Source organism: Heteronotia binoei, chromosome 7 (genome assembly GCF_032191835.1).
Source record: "Heteronotia binoei isolate CCM8104 ecotype False Entrance Well chromosome 7, APGP_CSIRO_Hbin_v1, whole genome shotgun sequence".
In the NCBI taxonomy this organism is placed as follows: domain Eukaryota; kingdom Metazoa; phylum Chordata; class Lepidosauria; order Squamata; family Gekkonidae; genus Heteronotia; species Heteronotia binoei.
Genome location: NC_083229.1, coordinates 55763371 through 55784719, shown reverse-complemented (window position 1 = coordinate 55784719; position 21349 = coordinate 55763371). Strand labels below are relative to the sequence as shown.

The following is a 21349-nucleotide window of genomic DNA, read 5'->3' as shown; positions in this document are numbered from 1 at the left end:
GAGAGAGAGAAGGGGCCCAAAGAAAGGTTTGTAGTACAATCTCCATCTCCCCACTTTGTGAGCAAGAAGCATGAAATACTTGCCTTCAACAGTAAACCACATTCTCCTCCCAGTAACAACTATGTAGTTACACTGAAAATAACCCAGAACACACATTTAACAGGCAAAAATAATTAGATTATCATATGATTAAGGTAAACAGATAGAAACACCTCTCTATGTAATCTGATTATATTTGTTTTATACACATGCTTTTAGCAAGACATAATAATAATTTAATGAACGCATGTACCAGGCACAAAGTTGATGTTTTCCCCATCTTAAAGAATGCTACTATCATGGATTATCTACCTCCTGTTTACTTCATAATATTCAGTGTGACATCTGCAACCTTTCTAGAACAAGGATCTTTATCTTTCACAGGCCCTGGCTGGCAGGCCTTTCCTTTCCTTACTCATAGACAGACCCCCAATCTAAAACAGTGGCACAGGAATCAAACCATGAACAAATCCATATACCAATTTAGCCTCCATATTCACTCAGTCAGTACTATCACAGAACCTAATAAAGTCATCATGGACATATCCACCAATGTGGTATATGCTACCATCTGTCCACAATGCCCTTCTGCTCTGTACCTCTTTTAACAAGACAGTGCCCTACACAAATGACCAGACATAAATATGACACTAAAAAAGTCAAAGTATTCAGAAACCAGCGAAAACATTTAAATCTCACAGGCCATACTGTTCATGACATAACAGTTATCCTACAAAAAGACTACAAAGGGAGAATTCAACCTGAAAGTGCTGAATTAGTATTGATGTATTAGGATCCTATCTCTCACTCAGGCATGAGCAGTTTCAGTTTCCTCACTCTCTGGCTATTTATAGCTCAGCATGACCTACCCTTTACAGATGTTACATATTTTATTTCACAATGCCCATTCCTTGATTAGAGTTTATGTTGATCCTACTCTGAGCATCTTCTACAATTAGGAAATGGGCCCCATCCATTCTTCATGCAGATTTCCCCCCACTGGATTATTCTTTCCAATATCTGCCCTCTCTTTGCAAGATCTCCCCCACACCAACTTGACTGGTTGCTTGTAACCCTTTTGGGTGCTACTGGACTTTTGCTTTATTTTCTGCAACAGACTAACATCTGGCGTTAGGATCAGCCAAGTACCAGTCAACAACTACCTCTCAAATACCTCCATGGTGTAGTTGTTGCTTCTGTTCAGTGCTAGAATTAAAATAACTGTCTCCAGTCCAGTAACACTGTTGCTGGTTCTAAGCACTGCCACTGCATTTTGTGGAAATAATGGATGTATATACTAGACCCAGCAACTGGAAAATAGGACATTGTATGCAAGAAGCATGGTATAATGCTAGTTACCTACACTGAGTTGGAATGAGTTGGGGATGGAGCCTAGTGCGGGAGTGGTTTGTGGACAGGAGGGACCTCAGAGGAGTATAATGCCATGAGTCCACTCTCCACAGATATCATTTCCTCCAGGGAAATTGATCTCTATCATCTGGAGATAAGTTAATTCTGGGAGCTCTCGAGGCCCCACTTGGAGGTTGACAACCCTGTTTAATGCACACCAAAGAAGTGTGCTTTCTCATAAGGAAATCTGTACAAGTTCAGGTAAGCATCCTATTTCACTCTAAGATTTCACTCTAAACAGTTATGTAGGTAGAAAGCCAGGGGGGAGAAGGGTCCATTGTTGTGCAGAGAATTACACATGAATGATTATCTACTCACTGAATAGAAATCATGAGTGACTGCTCACTCCATGGAGCTCTTGGCTCATAGGGAGTTGGTTCGTTCCCATGAGTCTAGGGTTGCCATCCTGAAGAAGCTGAGGTAGAGAGGTTTGAAGAGACCTTCAGGGACTTACCTGAACAAGTTCCACTCCTGTGCTGAGATCCTTTCTACTGTTGTGAAAAATGAGAGTCTCAAGGTCAGAGGGTGTTAGTCTGAGGAGATATGTGATTCCTTAGAAGGGACTCCTTTCTTGAGTGATGAACCAATATCTTCTCGTACTGAGGATACTGCAATGATGTTCAGGGGAGGTGGGCTTTTAGTAGTGGGTGATTCGATAATTACAAATATGAAGAGTGGAATCTGTGGCAGGCGTTTTGACTGCATGGTGACTCACTTGCCTGGTGTGAAGGCTGCAGACACTGCATGCTATCTAGATAGGTTAATAGATAGCACTAGGGAAAAGTAGTTGTCATGATACAAATTGGCACCAATGACACTGGGAAAGATAGTCATGAGGTCCTGGGCATAAAGCATAAATTTGGGCCTCAAAGGTAGCAGTCTCAGATGTGCTGTCAGTTACATGCATAGGGTCAGCTAGACAGACACAGATCAGGGGGTCTCAATGCATGAATGAGAAAGTAGTACCCGGAGGGAGAGTTTAGATTTGTTAGGCACTGGAGAACTTTCTGAAACGAACTGAACTTGTTCAAACAAGCAAGCTTCACTTGAACCAAAAGGCAACCAGGCTGCTGGCAATTAATATTTAAAAAGATGTCAGAGCAGCTTTTAAACTAACTGGGAGGGGGAACCAACAGGATCTGAGAAGCCTTCAGTTTGGGACAAGTCAGTCCAAAGGGATGGTTGTGTAAACACTCAGGGTAATACTGATAGGAGCATAACAGAATTTGGGAGTGAGGGAAGAATGGCAAATGAGGACCATGTGTGCCAGCTAAGGGACCAACTGAGGCAAAGGTTGCTGTCAAGGGAAACACATTGGAGTCTCTATATGCCAATGCTAGAAGTCTCCAAGTCAAGATGGGGGAGTTGGAGTGTTTGGTGCTCAATGACAATTTAGACTGTGGGAAATTTATGGGATACAGTCATTCAGAGGTCCCCAACCCTGGGCCATGGACCAGTACCGGTCTGTGGTCTTTTAGCAACCAGGCCAGGGAGTGAGGCAGAGACCTTTGCCTACTCCTCATTTAAAGACGCCAATGGGGGCAGGGATGGTGTGTGGGCATGGGGGCAGCCTGGGGCAGAAAAAACCCTAGCACCCCCACCAGTCCATGGAAAAATTGTCTTTACAAAACTGGTCCCTGGTGCCAAAAAGGTTGTGGGCCACAGCTCTATAGGCAGCACAGGGAGGGACTGGTTGGTGGAGGTGTTGTGTTGTACATCAAAGAGGGCATAAAATTCAATTAGTTAGAAAATATCAAAAGAATTAACTTCTCAACAGAAACAATGAATGGAAATACTGGGTCCTAAGGACTACTGAAAAGTATATTGCCCATCTGATCAAACTCTTGTGGCTAATCCTGAGATGGAGAAGAAAGTAAGAGATGACTAAAACATAATGGTATTATACTACTCTCACGTTGACTGGGTAAACATATGCTTGAGTCCTGCTGTAGAAACGAGATTCCTAGACATCATAAATGACAGTGTACTAGATCAGTTGGTCATAGAACCAACCAAAGGGAAAGTGATCTTGGACTTGGTTCTGACCAAGTCTCAAAACCTGGTGAGAAATGTAGAGGTTGTTTCACCAACTGGGAACAGTGATGACAATGCTATTAAGTTCAGCATTCACATTAATGCAAAGTTACCACTATAGTTCAAAACTGATAACATTTATTTCAAAAGAGGGAACTTTACAAAAATGAGTGGCATAGTTAAAAGGAAGCTGAAAGAGAAACACAAAAGATCTCTAGAGGATACTTGGAAGCTATTTAAAACCACACTGATCAAAGCCAAAACAGAATGTATTCCACAGAACCAAGTCTAAAAGAATGCCTGCACGGTTAACAACGTAAATCAAGGAAGCTATAAAAAGCAAAGAAGCTTCTTTTAAAAAGTGAACTGAAGGGACCACATGCTCTGACAAAAGAAACGCAGTAATTAGGCATGCAAAAAAAAAATTTGGGAACAAGACAAACAATAAACATTTCTTTAAACAAATCCAGGGCAGGACAGCAGCCAGAGATCTATGGTGCAGCCTCATTTGGAACACTATGTACAGTTCTGATCACTGTATCTTGAAAAGGACATTGCAGAACTGGAAAAAGTAAGAAGAGGACAACCAAGATGATTAGGGGGTTAGAGTCCCTTTTCAATGAGGAAAGGCTGAATAATGGAGACTTTTCATTTTAGAAAAGAGAAAACTAAGGGGGAACATGATTAAGATTTATAAAATTATCCATGGGATTAAGAGACTGCACAAAGATTTTTTTTCTCCCCAAATACTAGAACTCAAAGGCATCCAGCAAAGTTGATGGGCAGTATATTCAGAATGGACAAAAGGAAATGCTTCTTTACACAGAGAGTGCTTAAAATGTGACATTTGCTGCCAGAGGATATAGTGATGGCCACAGGATTTGACAGCTTTAAAAGGGGATTAGATAGGTCTGTCAGTAGCTACTAGCCATGATAACTGAGCAGAACCTCCACATTCAGAGGTACTAACCTCAGTTCCAGGAGGCAACATCAGGGGAAGGCCCTTGTCTCTATGACCTGTTGTTGGCCTTCCAGAGGAATTGGCTGGCTACTGTGTGAGAATGCCAGACTAGACAGACCACTGATCTGATCCAGCATGGCTCTTCTTATCTGTTCTTACAAAATACGTTTAGTTGAAGATGATAATTTAATCTCACTAGATTGATGATTTAGATTTATAATTTTCTGATCAGCAGTTCAGAAGATGTACTGGGAACAGACAGAAATATTTTGGTACAAAGTGAAGCATTTAAATACATCATTACTTAGAAATGTCCCCTCTAACACAGTACCAAATGAGTAAGCATATGCATACTTTTTACTTTGAGGATCAAACATACTGTAAAGGTTATCAGTTAACATTTCTGAGTATCTTAGCAGCAACTCAAAAACAGCAAAGTCAGCTGCATAGTTATACAGAAGTGTATTTAGATCTTTTAACAAGATGCTGGATAACCAGAATTGGAAAATTACATTTCTGAAAGTCAAGTCAAATCTACTGGCATTCATCCAAGAATCACTGTCATTGTCAAGGTCTGTATTTAATTAAACACTATTTACTGTCAAGCAGTCAGTTGGGTTCTTTTTCACTATCCTCAGTATGGCTAACAGCGGATGGGGGGGGGGTGATCAAGATACTGCTGAAGATGCAAGTATTTGGTAGTCCTGCTTTTGATCCCAGTAGCATTCTCAGGCTCCACCAGACACTATAATACCCATGTATCAACTGATTGCCACAAATGACAGTAACAATCCTTTCAGTTGCATCTTTGTGTGTGCATACTCCACATAAAAATGGCCATGATTTAAGAGTTTTTCCACAATGCTTAAATTGTAACCCTTTTAAAGTGATAGTCCATTTAAATCCAAAACAATATGTTACTCAAAGACTGCCGTAAATAATAAAAGTATTTAAAACTGAGGTACCTATAAGACAACATCAAATGCTAGGTTTTTCAGGCAACCTTATCTACTCCCATGGCAACTGATACGCTCTCTTTAGTCAAGAATGCTTAATATGCACTTTATTTAGATAGTAATCCCCGCTTTTCTCCCCAATGGGAAACCAAAGTGGTTTATACTACTTCTCCCTCTTATATTTAGGGTGAGAGTGAAGAGCCAAGGTTCCATCAGGTAGGCTTCCACAGTGGAGTATAGATTTAAACCTGGGTCTCCCAGGTCCTAGCCCATTGTTGTTAGCACTACTCCATACTGGCTCTTAAATTAGTTACATACATTGATATAGAAATGTCTGGTGTAAGACAAGATGGCTTTTTAACAGTTTTCATTTCTTTCAATAAGCAAAATAATTTCAAAATTCCACGTTTCAAATTAGGGGCCTGATCTAGAGAAAATAATATTGGTTTGCATAAGATAGTAAACAGGAATTCACAATCTATCATACCTAACCTTGTTCAGGTAACCAGCTTCCCTCTATTTTAACTGGACTTCTGTATACTCAGTCTCTGAACAACTTTCGTTATTAAAGAGATAAATAGTCCTTTGCAGAAACAAAAGAGAGAATATAAACAACTGGCTATTAGGTATCAATAGCAAGGCTCACACCTACAAATGACTGGCTCCAGCATCTGCACCTTCTATTTCTAATAAAGAAATGTAAATAGCCTTTCAAACAGAGGCTCAAGGGAAACACCTGCACATATAACACCCCCACTGTCCAATACACACAGTATTTCACATCTATGACAAAATATATATTTTAAAAATTCCAACAAAATAACTTCTTAAAAATGCAAAGAATTATAGGGAAATGGCATGGACAGAGGTCGTTCTAGTCCACATAACGTTATGTCATAATAAAATAATTAGCTCATAATCTAGAGAAAGTAATGCCTAAGTCTTGCTGAATTTAACAGGGCACATTAGTTGTGCCTATTTGTATTCTACTGATTGCAAAAAGTCTTTGGTTCTCTGGACTGTTTGTACCAAAGAATAAAAACAAAGCACAAACACAGAATTCTGTGGTACCGTAAAAAGTAACAAAGTTACCTGTTGACACATTCATCAATACCTTCTGTAAATACATATTCAGCAGTTATGAATATGAACAAGTGCTGGCACATACATTTCGAACTGAAGTTTAGGCTAAAATGCATACTTGCAAGGGCTGCACAAGCACTGTGCGCATTTACTATACAGTATAGACCATGTAAATACCAAGCAGCCATCTTTAGGAAGACAGAATGTACATGCACATTAATTTAAATAAGTGTGAATTCGAATAAAGGATTAAACAAGGCAGGTTCTTTAGAAAAAGAATGTTGCTTTTCTCCTGTTCAACATATATCATTTTGAGCAGATCTGATGGTAAAAATCTAAGTAAATCTTACTAGTTTTCAGAAAGAATTGTATTCTTCTGTTATTCAAATTAATTAATTTGTTACATGAACATAATATTGCTAAAACCTACATTTCATAATACACAAGACTACTCACATGTAAGGCTTACCATACACACATATGCTGAAGCAGCTACTCTTACTATCTTCTTACATCCTTATCATCCACATGAATTATTGGATTCTTATCAACAAAATATTAAGCCTACTGTCTAGTTTTTCATCTTGCAACATATTTAAGGTCCCTAATGTATCCTACAGAATATCTCTCTTCTATATTTTGTCTTAGATTAGGTACAACTTTGCTATGCAGCTACAAAAGCTAGCTTTTTAGATTATGTCTGGGCCAGGAGTTCGGTAACTGTTAAAACAAAATACCGTGAGCACGTTGTTTAATCTATGCTGATTTCTACAGATTTTAGTATGCTTTTACTAGGTTCCTTCACAAAGTGTACATCTTGCTTAGGTGATACAGTCCTTCCAAGTCTCTCATACTGTTCCCTCAGCAAGTTCCTCCAAGGTATTTTGTTCCTGTATTTTGCATCCCATTCATATGTTCATTGATTTTTTATTTATTTATTATTTATTTATTCAACTTGTATCCCACCCTCCCTGAGGAAGCAGGCTCAGGGCAACTCACATTAGGAGGTCATAAGACCAATACTAATAGACAAAGATAAAAATAAAAATACAAGTACAAGTAACAGAAGCTATATATCACTATTTCACAATTCCAAATACCTTTACGATGCTACCTCCCTTTTGTGTTTTGGTTTCAAGTGCACAAATTCAGAGTGAATATACCTTTATAAAACTGAGCCACACAATGAATTGCTCATGTCCACAAATAAACTCCTCAGTACAACAACACTGCATTTTAAAACCTGGCATCTCTAAAGGTTCTCATTTGTCTAATTTAAATCCAAACTTCACATTTGCTTCCAAGTCCGACTATTTTACATAACGGGAACTCCTCACTCTGATTAGATTGTGAACCAACTTCAAGCTCAAAGAAGAAACTGACAAAAGTTTTCACCAAGCAGAGCTGAATCTTCAGACCAGACCGTCAGCTTCTTTAATCAAACCCATTCACACCAACAGCTCAAGGGGAGGGAGGTCCCACACTACCTTTTACACATGGTTCATAGCATGAAAGCCATTATTATTCTACATGAAAGTGTTGTGCTTTTAAAGACATGCCATCAATTCCAGTACCAAAACTCAACCATGCAAACAAGCTCTTAGCATGATATTTCAGTTCCTCATGGAAGTAACTTGTAACAAGAATTGCTCATGAAACAATATATGAGAATGTGCGTAGTATAGAATAACACCCCTGAATGGCAACTAACAATTCATGATCTACACCAGGGGTGGCCAATGGTAGCTCTCCAGATGTTTTTTGCCCACAACTCCCATCAGCCCCAGCCAGCATGGCCAATGGCCGGGGCTGATGGGAGTTGTAGGCAAAAAACATCTGGAGAGCTACTGTTAGCCACCCCTGATCTACACTACAGCAAAATGAATTAAAATATGCTTTTCTACATAAGGAAAAATATTTTACTTTGATGGTGAAGTATCATAAACATATGGCATGACTGGTCATAAACTGTACTTATAATTGCCACAAAGTATGAATGTTTATAATTCAAGCACATGAATAGAAGATTTGGTTTGTATTGCATTATATCACATAAAGTTTTTAATTGTATAATCATATAATTTTTAACTGTCAGAGTTACCAGTTTGCATATTACACTTTTTCAGAAAATGCATGATTTGCAGCATGGCAGAATTCATTTTATAATCAATCATTGAAATAAGTCTTTAAAATTGCCTTGATTTAAATCAATGCATTTTTCTGTAAGCAAATTTTCTGTAAACAAGATTCCAGAACGAATGGCAAGATACAACTTAATCTTTATCATTTTGCAAGTGACTAGTGTCCAGGGCTCTTTTTCTAGCAGGAGCTCCTCTGTATATTAGGCCGCGTCCCCCTGATGTAGCCAATCCTCCCAAAGCTTAGAGGGCTCTTAGTACAGGACCTACTGTAAACTCTTGGAGGATTGGCTACATCAGGGGGGCATTGCCTAAAATGCAGAGGAGCTCCTGCTAGAAAAAGGGCCCTGCTAGTGTCTATCCAGCCTCACGTACATAATGGAAATGCTTAGTTACAAGTGTGTGTGTGGGGGGGGAATCAAGAGCAAATCCAATTACTTTAAGACTTAAGAGGCTGATTATTTTGGAGAATATAATTATTCTCTGTTCTATGGCTCTTGTGCCACAGAACAAAAATAAGACAGTCACAGCAAAATAAACTGTTTTATAAATTTTCTCCCAAGCCTCCCAAATCTTACTTCCATTGGCTGAGACTGAAACCTGTCTTTCACAAGCAGAAGGGCTGTTCCTTTTGAGAGAAAAGGCGTTTTCACCAATTAGTTTTTTAACTGGAGCTTTTTGTGTCATGTATTTCATAATCCCTGAAAGTCTTATGAACTCCAAGACAGATTTTCAGGAAGTCCAAGGAAATGCAGAAGTCTGAGGGAGGCAGGAAAGTAAACTTCTATAAACTATGGCACTCCTCTTGCCCAGCCTCAGCCAGCTGCCTTTCAGCCATTTTGCTGTGAGCCATGGAGCCTCCCTAGGTCTTCAAATGAAAAGCAAAGGAGGTTGTTTCACTTTGTTTCTCTCTTCCCCAGGCAGCAGCTCTCTCAGCTTCGAGATGAACCTGCTTCTCCTCTTTGGCCTCCATTGGGAACCTCCCTTTAAACCCCACTCATCTCCACACTCTCCCAGCTATTGCCAGTCCTGGGCCAGGTTCTGCCCTTGCTGAGACCTTGATCAATCCTTTGCATAGGGTGATGCCTCACCTTCATAAGTTCTCCCCATCACCTTCATTGGCCCCTCCCACCTTTCTCTACGTCTGGCTTCTCCCTCCCAGTCAGGCTGTAGAGACAATGAAAAGGGGCTACTGAGCCTTAGATTTCATCCTAGCTTTGAGCAGGTCTGCTCTCCAATCATTCCCAGTAGGCTCTGCCTCAGGGCCAAGCTGCCAGCTTTTGGCTCCTTCCCTGGTCAGCTCTGAGTCCATCCCCACAATCCTTGTCTTGCTGCCTCTCTGACAGCCCTCTCCCCGTTGGCTCTTCTGACAGCTCTCTTCCCCTGTTCTGTCAGTATCTGCTCCTCCAATTACCTCTGGAAGGAAGTACCAAGATAAGGACTCATCAAGGCCTCCAACTTCTGACTGAGTTGTTGGGGACCTCCTCAGCTCAGCTCACGGGCCAGCTCCCCAGTCTTTTGTCACTGCAGTATCTGCTGTCCGCCCAGAGTCCCCAACAAGGCCCAGGCTGGCTGTGCTCCCAGTAGCCAGTGCTCTGGGCTTGCCAGGGTGTCTGGTTGCCAGCACACATCATTCATCTTTGGCACCAGAGACCCCAGTGAAGCAGCTTCTGTGGGAACAGTTTCAGTGGCACAAGTGGGCTCCAGTACAGAGTTAGCTTCAGGCATAAGCTCTTGTTCTTGTATCTAAGCCTTTATTTTCAGCTTAGATCTCAATATAAAATCAAATCTGACATGATTGTAGCTTTGATTAGCAGAAGTCATATACCTTATTATAAACCTTCTTAGAGATCCCTCTCATTTTTGAAGCATTTTGACATGCTACATGTGAAACAAAAGCCCAAAGCCCACTTGAGCATATGATGCTTTGTTGTCACAGAAATCAAAAGGCAATCTATGTGTCAGTATCTGACTTTAGGGCCCTGACATGAGAGTAAGTGTTCAACAGTGATCTGGTACTCCATGAAGGCAAAGTTACACACTCCATCAGTTCAATCTGTTCCTCATCCTTTTGCTCTGGTATAACATCAGCCAACATGTTTTAGCTAATCCATTACTTGAATTTGGTAGAACTCCAATTAGAAAGGACCTAATATGAATAGACAACCAATGTCATAGATCTATGCAACATACAAACTGAAAACCACATTTTTATTTATAGCGTTATTAAACATGCATTATTTTAACTTACCAAGATTCAGTGAGGCAGTCAAATCAGTACTACAGGTTAAGTTTCTGAAAACTTCACTATTCAAATACATCTCAAGCCAGCTATAACAAAAATATATAAAAATATTATTTTAAAATATTACTATAGCAGGATCACCATTTAAGTATTTCTGACCCCATCATGTAACAAGGCTTTCTTATTTTTCTCTAAGCATTTCAAATAATTCTATTTTTACTCAAAATATTTGCATATTGCATTCTATGTTCATATTAGAATTTCTTACCACACAATTTTAGCAATTTTAATTTTACAAACAGTTTATTTAATTTGTATTATTAGAGACTTAGTCCAGTCATAAATGTATTTCTTCCAAACACAACTCTAGAGAGAATTTAAAAAAAAAAACTGTACAAGAGAATAACTGCAGGTATGTTTTCCTTGTGCATGTCCTGAGTCAAACAATATTATTTCCCACTTAACAAGGTATCAGTGTAGCTGTTAAGATCATGAACGGAAAATCCATTCAAATATCAGCCCAGACCTGAATTCAGAAAATGGCTTTAGGTAAGTCCTTTTTCTCTGTCCCTCAGTATCCTGGTGATAATAATGACCATCCTTCATTATTGACATTTTTAACCTTATTGAAGTAGTTCTATGAAGCATTTTCAGAACTTAAAAAATTTCTATCTGAGATGACTTGTAACATAAATCAGAACATATATAAGACAATATTATACCAATTAATACCCATCATACAGCAACAATTAAAAGACAATAAACTTATAAAAATATATCATAGGTAAGGGCAGTATTTCCAACACTAAACAGAAGTACAAGCAAAAGACACAACTTAGTTTCAATCCAATTATTTTAAAAACTTTATATAAAATAATTAACTAAAGAACTAAAGCAAGAAAATTAACATCTAGCAACAACAAAAGCCCTGAAGAAATAAGCAAGTTTTCAATCTATCATCAAAAAATTAACACACGTAGCAACAGATGAGAGGCATTCACACATAAGGGATGCTACAACTTAAAAGCCTTATTTCAACAGCAATTTGGACTTCCTTTAACTACCCCCAGCCAATGACTCAGCTCGGCATTCTGGCCATTCACCCAGTGGGCTTCATGAAGATGTTAGAAAGCAAAGGCAAATATGATCCACAAAAGCACCTGTACTGTTCATCTCCTAGCACTACTGTCTTGTACATTTGGCCAGAAATAATATCTACTACACCATGGTGTCCTCAATCCCCATCTCCAATTGATCCAGATCAATACCATAGTTCTGAAGCTATCAAAAATTTCTAAATATATAAATACAAAAGAATACCCCAAATACAAATCCATTCAGAAAGTTACTCACCATGCAGATAATTGCAATATCGGAAACAGCAACAGCTTATTCTCATATTTTTTTAGAACCAGGGACAATTAAATGGCTTCCTACCAAGTCACTTGCAATACTGCATAGCAAAAGTAATACCACAAACATTGTAACTGTTAGTAAATGTCTAAATATACCATCTGACTTTCGTGCTTTCAATAAGTCTCAGCAAAGTCAGTAGGGTTTATTCCCTGGTACGATTAAAACCCAAGGCCAGATGCTGGGGAACAAGATGACTGAGATCTTAAGTGGCAGAATGGATGCACTCCTTCCAACAAGGATCACATTTTAGTATAATCCCATATATTAAATACTCCCTACAAAAAAGAAAACCAACACAGCACAACAAGTGGAACATTTCTACCTACTGTGCTAGTTTGCATGAAGACATTATGCATGAAAACACTGTGCAATATCCAGATACGGATTTTATCACCTGCAGCCTTCAGTAGCACGGCCCATTCTATTACAGCCCATTTTACCACCTCATTCTATCACCTGCAGTCTAGAGTAGTACAGTACATTTTACCATCTCAGCTCTCTGTCACATCATTATAGCCATATTTTCCTGCACATTCAGACCAAGATATAAAGACAACTTAATTCAAAATTCTACAGGACCAAAATCCAGAAACTGATGGGATGAGAGTTCCAACCTGTCACTAGCATCAATATAATGGTTTATACAAGTTTTCTAGAGACAAATTGCGGGTTAATCCACATGCTTCAGTTAAGATAGACATGAAGTGAAAGTAATTTTACCAAGAAAAAAACATGTGGTAGCAGTCAACCAACTGATAAAATTTCTATCCCCTACATTCACAAAAGTGATCACTTAATGCTACAATATTGCCATTTTGCAACTATCACTGAATACCTACAAAAATGGTGTTTGGGATGTTTATATGCCCTGCCTTTTTCCTGACAGTCAGGCTCCAGGGTAAGTGTTAAGATCTGACATGGTCCACACTCAACATAGCACTCTCAACCAGTATTCCCTCTACACTGAGTTAGCTCACAGATTTTTAGCCTCCAGCTCACACCTTTCTGTCTTAGCTCAGGAAAAATGGCCCCAGAGCACAATAATTTATGCAGTAGCTCACAAGTTTAATGCCAGTGGCTCACAAAGTGGAATTTTTGCTCACAAGACTGCAGCTTAGAGGGAACATTGCAACCAGGAAAAGAGGACCCCCTAAGGCCAAAATCTGAGGCTTCATAAACACTGGGGAAAGACGACTACCATTTCTCAAATAGCAGACTCCCATTCAAGACTCCATTGACTGGCATCCCCAAGTCTCCCTCATGAACAAAAACAATCAAGAGAGCCAGATCCCCAGTAGGATTTCTTTTTTGGGGGGAAGGGGTCTCTAATTAGCTGTGGAAAAGTCCATTTTTGCTGCTACTTTTTAAAACATTCCCCCCCCCTTGAAAAAACTAACTTGACAAAAGCCTACAGTTGACCTATGTCTGTTTATGTGAGGGTTTCCTAAACAGCGGTCATTTTGCAGAAAAATAGGTGGTGGAACTCATCCAGGGATTGTTATGCAGCTGCACATACTATTCAATGGACAAGGAGGTGGAACTCTCAGGAGGAGGTGGAACTCTCAGAAAAGTTCAGGAGCTATGCTCCTGTGAGCTCCCACTGAATCTGAGGCCTGTTCCTAAATATATGTAATATTCATTAACCTATGCAGGAATTCTCTTCCCAATACAGAATTTTTAAATGTGCTCTTCTATAAGCCAAACATGCTATGTGGTCATCATTCACAAACACAGTTTAAAGTAAATCAAGTTAGCTAACTAACTCATTGTAAATCAAAAAAAGCAAGGACAAAAGCAGGAAATAAGGTATTAGAAAGGTTTCAGACTCAAGGCAAAGGTGTGAAAAAAAGACTGAACTGTAAATTTGTATACACTTATGAACTTTTCAAATAACAAAAGTAGAGATTACACATTAGGACTTTAAAGTCTTTCATGTTAAGACCTTAAAAAAAATCATGTTAAGCACCAGCCTTATACATGGTTAGGGTAAAAGTTACAAAGCTCTTCAGCAGTGCCCAGAAACTAATATTTAGTACTGTAACTAGATGTATGGGATTTTCTGGTCATGCCAGAAAGAATCCCTGTTACTATAACACCCTACCTATAAATTTACAATTCTAACATGTGTCATTTAATACTTTACAATCAGAACGAAGTCAGACAGATGGAGAGATGGTAAACGGCTGCCATGCATACCACTAGTCTCCCTCCTCTCCATTGTCACATACACACACAAAAAGGCAGACACTTATATGCTCCCATAGAACCTTAGCCACAAGAAGATACACTGCCTTGGGATTGTTCGTGAAATCACAAGATAAACAAGAAGGGTTGCATGTCTAGATTGAAGATTTTATACCGGAAAAGGCAATGGTACTGCAATTAGGGAAACACTGCCACAAGCTTCATAGTACATTGTCTGGAAGAGTATGCCCTTAGCAAATACGTCCAACAGACTGAACACTAGACTTTGAAACTAATGTTATATGAAACTAGTGCTTTGAAACTAAATGTCCACATTTAATATTACAACTGAAAAAGTATGATGGAAAGTGAGAATCAGATGAAGAAATTAAAAGGCAGAGAAAAAATGAAATTCTACCTCCAATACCTTTTGCAAATGCTTTTTTTTATAACAAAGCTACCTATCAGTACTAGAGTCGAGATGTAATTAGTATTTTTCCCACTAGCCAATCTCTAAAGTTTGTGATCAATTTGGGACATTCAAGGTCATTCTTCTACCCATCTACAGACCTTCAGAACACTTAATGAGCACCTTAAATGTCATCATCAACAATAAGTTAAATGTACCTGACAAGCTAAATAGGTTTATCTCTTTAAAAGGTGATAGATTAACAGCACTAAATCAAAAATGTGGCTGCTATCTCAAAGACATTGTCGTTGATGTCAGTGAGACACAATGATAAATGGATGAATTTTAGGTAGTATCCCAGGTTACATACAGGAAAAGAAAAAACTGCTAACTGAGAAGTCTCACTGTCTTCTTTTGTAGAATATAGGTTAAACTTCAAATGTCACTTGTGCTTTCATACCCAAGTGCATCAAAACATGATCCAGCTAAAGTGACATGTCCCAGTTATCATTAGGATCACCACACCGTATTGTTGGAAGGGACTTCCAGGGTCATCTAGTCCAACCCCCTGCACAATGCAGGAAATTCACAAATACTTGCCCCACCAGGCCAAGTGACACTTGCTGCACACACATTGCACACGTTTTAAGTCATTATTATAGGATCTGGAGAGCAGACTCTCCCTTTACTGAAGTCCTTTTAATGGAAAAAAAAATCACCCACTTAAATAGCCATCTGCAACAATATATGCCCAAGAAAGATACATCTACTTCACCCAATCAGTCAGTCTTCACAAAATATTGACCGGTTTCTCACTAGCAGTTGCTCCGCCCCTGCTTTCCTTGGCTTAAGTGATCAATTCCCCACCAGTTGCATCGCAGGCATTTTCATCTGTGGCTCCCTCCAATTTTCCTCATGGATTCTTGCTCTTGTTTTTTGGAGAGCAAGAAACCATGAGGGAACCTGGAGGGAGCCACGGAACAAAATGCACCCATGCAGCTACTGGTGAATTGATCACTTGAGCTGCGGAAAACAAAAGCCAAGGGGCAGATCAACTGCTAGTGAGGAATTGGTCATTGTGTATTAGTGGTCTTTAATCATTCCAGGGTAAGGTGGCAGCATGAGACCTACTGAAATGCAAACACATGAGAGGTAAAATTGACACAAAATACAATGGAAGCTATTACACATTATTTCAATTTGTCATATGAGTTCTATACTCATTATGGACAAACAATGACCTTACTTTCACTTAATGGCAGGCAACACAAACCACATCTGAACATCTCTTGCCTTGAAATTCCTAAGGGGGTTGCTGCAAGTCAGCTGCAACTTGCTATGGGTTAAATCTTGTTTGGAAAAAAAATCAAAACTAAGTATTCAAAATATCAAAGCTGGGTTCCCACAACTACCACCCTAATTCATAGTTCAAACTAAGAACATAATGCAATTTTACATTTCAAAGTTCACTGTGTAATCTGAAACATTAAGCTATTGACTCTTTAGCTCATGATGTGTTTGTGTAATGGATATGTTGCTAATAAGCCATTAATAATATAACTACTGATTAAACAAAGCCAATATACAACATCCTATTTACCATATTAATAGCTTATTTTATGTGTAGGAACCATAACTGCTAAGAAATTCACTTACATTGATGCGATAATGTAGTAATGTTTTAGAAAATTAACATAACGCATGTGCATTGTTAGTTTACTGCTTCAAGCTTCATTATCATTACATCTTGAAGTAAAAAAAAAATTCCTCTGTAAGACCAAAATCTCCAAGAGGAAAAATAGTTCAGTTCCTATGTGAATGCATACAATGGAACCACAGCTGACAGTGCACATCCTTCAGGTTATCTCCATATGTTCAAGAAGTTCCTTCCCACCCCCAACTGCATTCCCTCTGTATACTATCCAAAATTATCAAATAACATTTTCAGAGAATGAACAGTGGCGAGCTGCTTTTCTAGCCCCATTAAAAATGTGAGGGTACATAATAATCATTTGCAATTTAATTATTTTATAGTATGGGTCTGATTAGGGAACTCTTTAGTAACATATGCACAAATACAGAGAAGGAACAATTAGATAAATGATCTTCATTGCTTAATACCATTTAATTTCAGTGCAATAGAAAATTTGTGACCTGTAACAAAACACATCTAGATTTTAATCCTTCAAAAAGAAATACCACCAAATAATTTCATTATATATTACAAGTATCTCTCTAATATAAGAACAAAGAAAGGAACACAATGAACTTGTCAAGTATGCAATCAGATTTTAGGTTTTGTTATGCTAAATTCTCTGACTGGAATAAAACTATATGGAACAAAACCCATGTGTATAAACTCAGACTATTCTCATTCATTGTACAACAAACTAATCAAAAATATTTAAGAATTCTCCTATTTTTCTCAGACACAGGTCAGATCTTTGAAACATCTTATCTGTATCCTCCCTGCTTGAGTTTCAGTTTAGCATAGGGAATTCAGCTTACGCCAACATGTCAGTGACATCATCAACAAAAGGAGAGCAGAAAACAGTGAGCATTGTAGTAGCAGCTGTCTTTCTAAATGACTTTGCTATTCCTACAGAGCAACCTGTACTTTTTACAGATGGGCATGCTCACTCCTATTATAAAGCAAAATGCAGTAAAAGCCAACTCCAGCAATTTAATCATATTACACCTAATAGTAAACCTTGATCTTTTAATATACCTTTTACAATGCAGTGCACAAGATAAGCCTATTCTGAATTGAATGTACCAGCCCATTTTAGTGTATTATGTTTTTTAAATAGAATTTGTATCCCAATAGAAAGGGCACTATTAACTTATCATATAAGCTCTCAAGCATCAGGGTGATTATTCATAATTTAAATTAAATGGGCAATGATCACAGCAAGTTATATTTTCTTTTATGAGACTATCACAGATTACTCAGAGAAAAACTAGATAACCGTTCACACAAAACCTAAACATTTGTGTGGGGGTTTGGGTGTCATAATATTTTTTTCAAAGAATCTTGTCTTGCTGCAATGGTTGAAGAATAATAGTTTCTAAAGCAAACAGTTTTCAGTGGAATAGTGTAACTACTACCACAAGTGCCTAAGGTATAACCAACCAACTATGTTAGATTTCCAACTGCTCAGAGAACCTTAATAAAGTTGCAGCTTGCTTATCCTTGCCAACTACAAAGCCACACATCTGGTGTATGGAAACTTAAGTAGGCAGACTCATGTTCCTGTATTGTGACATTGTATCAAAAACACCCAAATTTGTTTTCTTTTATAAAATTAACTTTACAAAGACCTTTCCACTACCCAGAAAGTAACATTTCCTTCTTATTAACAATACTTTCTCATTGTTATGGTAAATTCTGGAATTGTACAAAGGGAAAAACAAACAAACTATGATACAACTGTTTATTGTATACTAGCCATTCTCTCAGCATCATAACTCACACAGGACGTTGCTACTGATTTATACACCAAAAAGACAGGCCTCAAAGAAATGCTGATATAGGCAGCCTTCAGCAGGAAGTAAATGACTTCTATCTACTCAAAATTATGAATGAGCCTTTATATTACACAAGTATACTGGTTTTATAGCAGATTCAATGTCATACCTTTCCCCAAACAAAGTATGAAGAGGTTAAGAATTTCTAAATCCTTTTTTAAAACTACAGTTCCCAGGGTCCCCTGGTGAGACAAGGGAATTGTTTAACCAGCTTGTTTTAGCCAACAACTTTCCACACAACTTCAGGTGGACATTTGCATCCACCATGAAAATTCTTAAAAGTTGGTTGAAAGAGCAGATTAATACATTTCCCAGAACCTGGGAATTACTACCATAACGTTTGTCTCTAAAATGCTCTGTTAAGTGATAAAAGCAAAATTGGCAGTTAAATTTACTCCATTTTCCTCTCTTTCATCTTCCCCAAATATTTCATATATACTTATCCACACATTAGAGACAGCTCAACGAACCCGGAGCACTAGATCGATTGCAGAGCATATGGAAGAACGGTCTAGATGAAAATACATATTACATGAACAAAGTCAAAGTTGCCAAGACAACCAATAACCCTGGATACCTTTGCAACAGTACTGTCAGCAGAGCCCTGAACACAAGAGCGTCTGCCTATAAAAGAAAACGCCATCACTGTGCGAGATAAAAATCACTGGCCTCAAGATAAAAACACCTCCAGTTCAATCGCAAGCATGAATCTTTTGGTAGGTGAAGAGACAAGAGAGAATAGGAAGGGTTGTGTTTGATACACATTCACGAGCACCCTCCCCTTCACAAGGGTAGCTCAGGGAGCAGGTGGAGAGGGGATTAGACGACGCTCACCCTCACTGGCACACTGGGGAAGGGAGGAGTATGTCTTTCGCCATATACAATAGGGGGAGGGAGGCTGGAATTACGTTCTTCTTCCCCACTCCCTTCAAGGAATAGCCGAGCCCCACATTAAACAAAAAGGAGTCCTGTGCAGAGAGGGAAGGTGGAGTCTCCCGCACAAATACACACACAGAAAAGGAGTTCCATCGATCTCATCAGCGTAGCCCCCGAGGAGTTAAAAAGGAGGCTGCAACGCTGGCTTCCCGGGGACAGGGGCGCGCTACGAGCCCGCAGCCCGCCACCCTCCAAGGCTTTTTAGGCCGCCGCTCCGGTCGCCTTGAAAGCCGGGCACCAGCCAAGCGAGCCCCGCAAGACGGCGAAGGCGCCACTGGGGCCGCCGCCACCGCCCCCTCCCCCCACCCAGCCGGGCGCACGCAGCAGCAATGCGGCTCCCCAGGCTGTGCTCGCACCCAGCGGCGGGCAGGGCCTAGTGGGGCTCTAGCAAGGGGAACTTCGACTGCCGGTCCTCCGCGTACCAAAGTTAAGAGAAGTTAAAGCCCCATCGGCGGGCGGCGGGGCAAAGGCTGAGCAAGCCGCTGTCGCCGCCACCCTGGTCCGAGGTTGGAGGCGACTATCAGCAAAGAGACATCCCCACCGCCGCCTCTCCGCACGGAAGTCTCCTTCGCTGGATCATCATTCCTCTCACGCTCGCTGGGGTGTCACCAGCCCGTCCCCAGAGGAAGCCCAACACCCTTCTTGCCTTGGGAAAGAGACCCTCTCTCTCTCCTCGCCACTCTCCCCCTCCCGCAAGGGATCCTCATTGTCAGCCACGCAGCTGCCACCCCTTAAGTCCTTTCTATCGAGGAGCGATCCTCCTCCCTGTTGAGACGGGGGGGGGGGGGAGAGAAGAGAAGGACAGCAGCCAGCCTTCGCCATTAACTCCCCCTTCCACTTCCCCGCCAGCAACATTCATGACCCCCTTTTATTTTCTCTCGCTCTTTTCCTTTTCGCCTGGGAGCCCTTTTTCTCTTTCACCCTACGGGACGAACCGCCACCCTGAAGGAGAAAGAGGGGGCAACTTTAAACAGGAGATAATCTCTACACCACCTTTCCCCCTCCCCCCAAAACCCCCAGGCATTTCCATTAAACAACCACACACCCACCAGTCATAAAAGAAAAGTGGGCACTCAGACTGGCTGGCTGACACCCCCCCCCGTTCCACTCCTGAAAGAGGGGGGCTATAACTTGCTTCTTCTGTAAGGGGAGGGAAAAGTCTGATATGGGGGGGGGGGGGTCAGAGCAAGCCAAGTCGCCACCCCCTTTTGCCTCGCTTGTGCGGCTCTCAAAGCATCTGCGCTCACCAACCATCCCCAAGCAGCACCCCACACAACCCAGATTATACAACATATATTACTGGGGAGAGACCCCTCTCCCACTCGCTCCCAACCTGGCCTGCGGAGTAAGGCCTAGTAGATGGCGAGGGAAGAGGGACGTGGGCGCCTTTTTTTACCGAGGTCAGTGACGTCTCCGGCTCCTGTCGCCCAGGCTGCCGCCAGCGCTGACCTTCGCTTTGTAAGAGGAAGCTGGAGCTGCCGAGTCCTCTGCGGCCGCCATGTTCCCGTTTTAATAACTGGCTGCTTGTTTATTTCAATGGAGACCCTCCCACAGCTCACCCTCCTCCTTCTTCTCCTCCTCCTCGCACTGCTACCCAGCGAGAGAGGAGGGACTGGGAGGGCCGAGGCGCATAGGCGGCAGCAACCCCGCCACCGCCACTCCCTGCCTTCGCCAGGCGCAAAAGTGGCCTCAGAAGCCAGCCCTTTTCCCTCTGTCGGGAGGGAAAGAGAGGAGGACGACGCGGCTTGCTGCTGATGCGCCCCTTTAGTAAAGGCGAAACTTCCTTCCCGGCCTCTGGCTGGAAGGCGTCTTTTCTAGCTCTTGTCGTGTGGTAAAGAAGAACGAAGCTAGCAGAGCGTCAGCTTTAAGCCAGTGGAAAATCCACTCTTTTAACAAAGAGAGCGAAAAAATCCAGTCCACCTAATGTTATGGGGGGGGGGCGGTTTCTCATTCCCCACTGTGGTATTGCAAGTGTTTTGTTTTTTTAAAAACAAAAATAAAGACTAAAAA

The 21349-nt window shown here is 40.5% G+C and overlaps 1 protein-coding gene across 4 annotated transcripts in view; it reads right to left on the bottom strand.

Moving 5' to 3' along the window:
* NCOA2 (nuclear receptor coactivator 2) overlaps positions 1 to 20940 on the bottom strand; it is a 194337-nt gene extending 173397 nt beyond the window's left edge. For all 4 annotated transcript variants that reach the window (XM_060243657.1, XM_060243660.1, XM_060243659.1 and 1 more), the window contains exons 1-2: positions 20736 to 20940; positions 10873 to 10952 (exon numbers count right to left, since the gene is read on the bottom strand). The gene's annotated coding sequence lies outside the window, so the exon portion shown is untranslated. The remainder of the gene's footprint in view (positions 1 to 10872; positions 10953 to 20735) is intronic.
* Between the last annotated feature and the right edge of the window lie 409 nt (positions 20941 to 21349).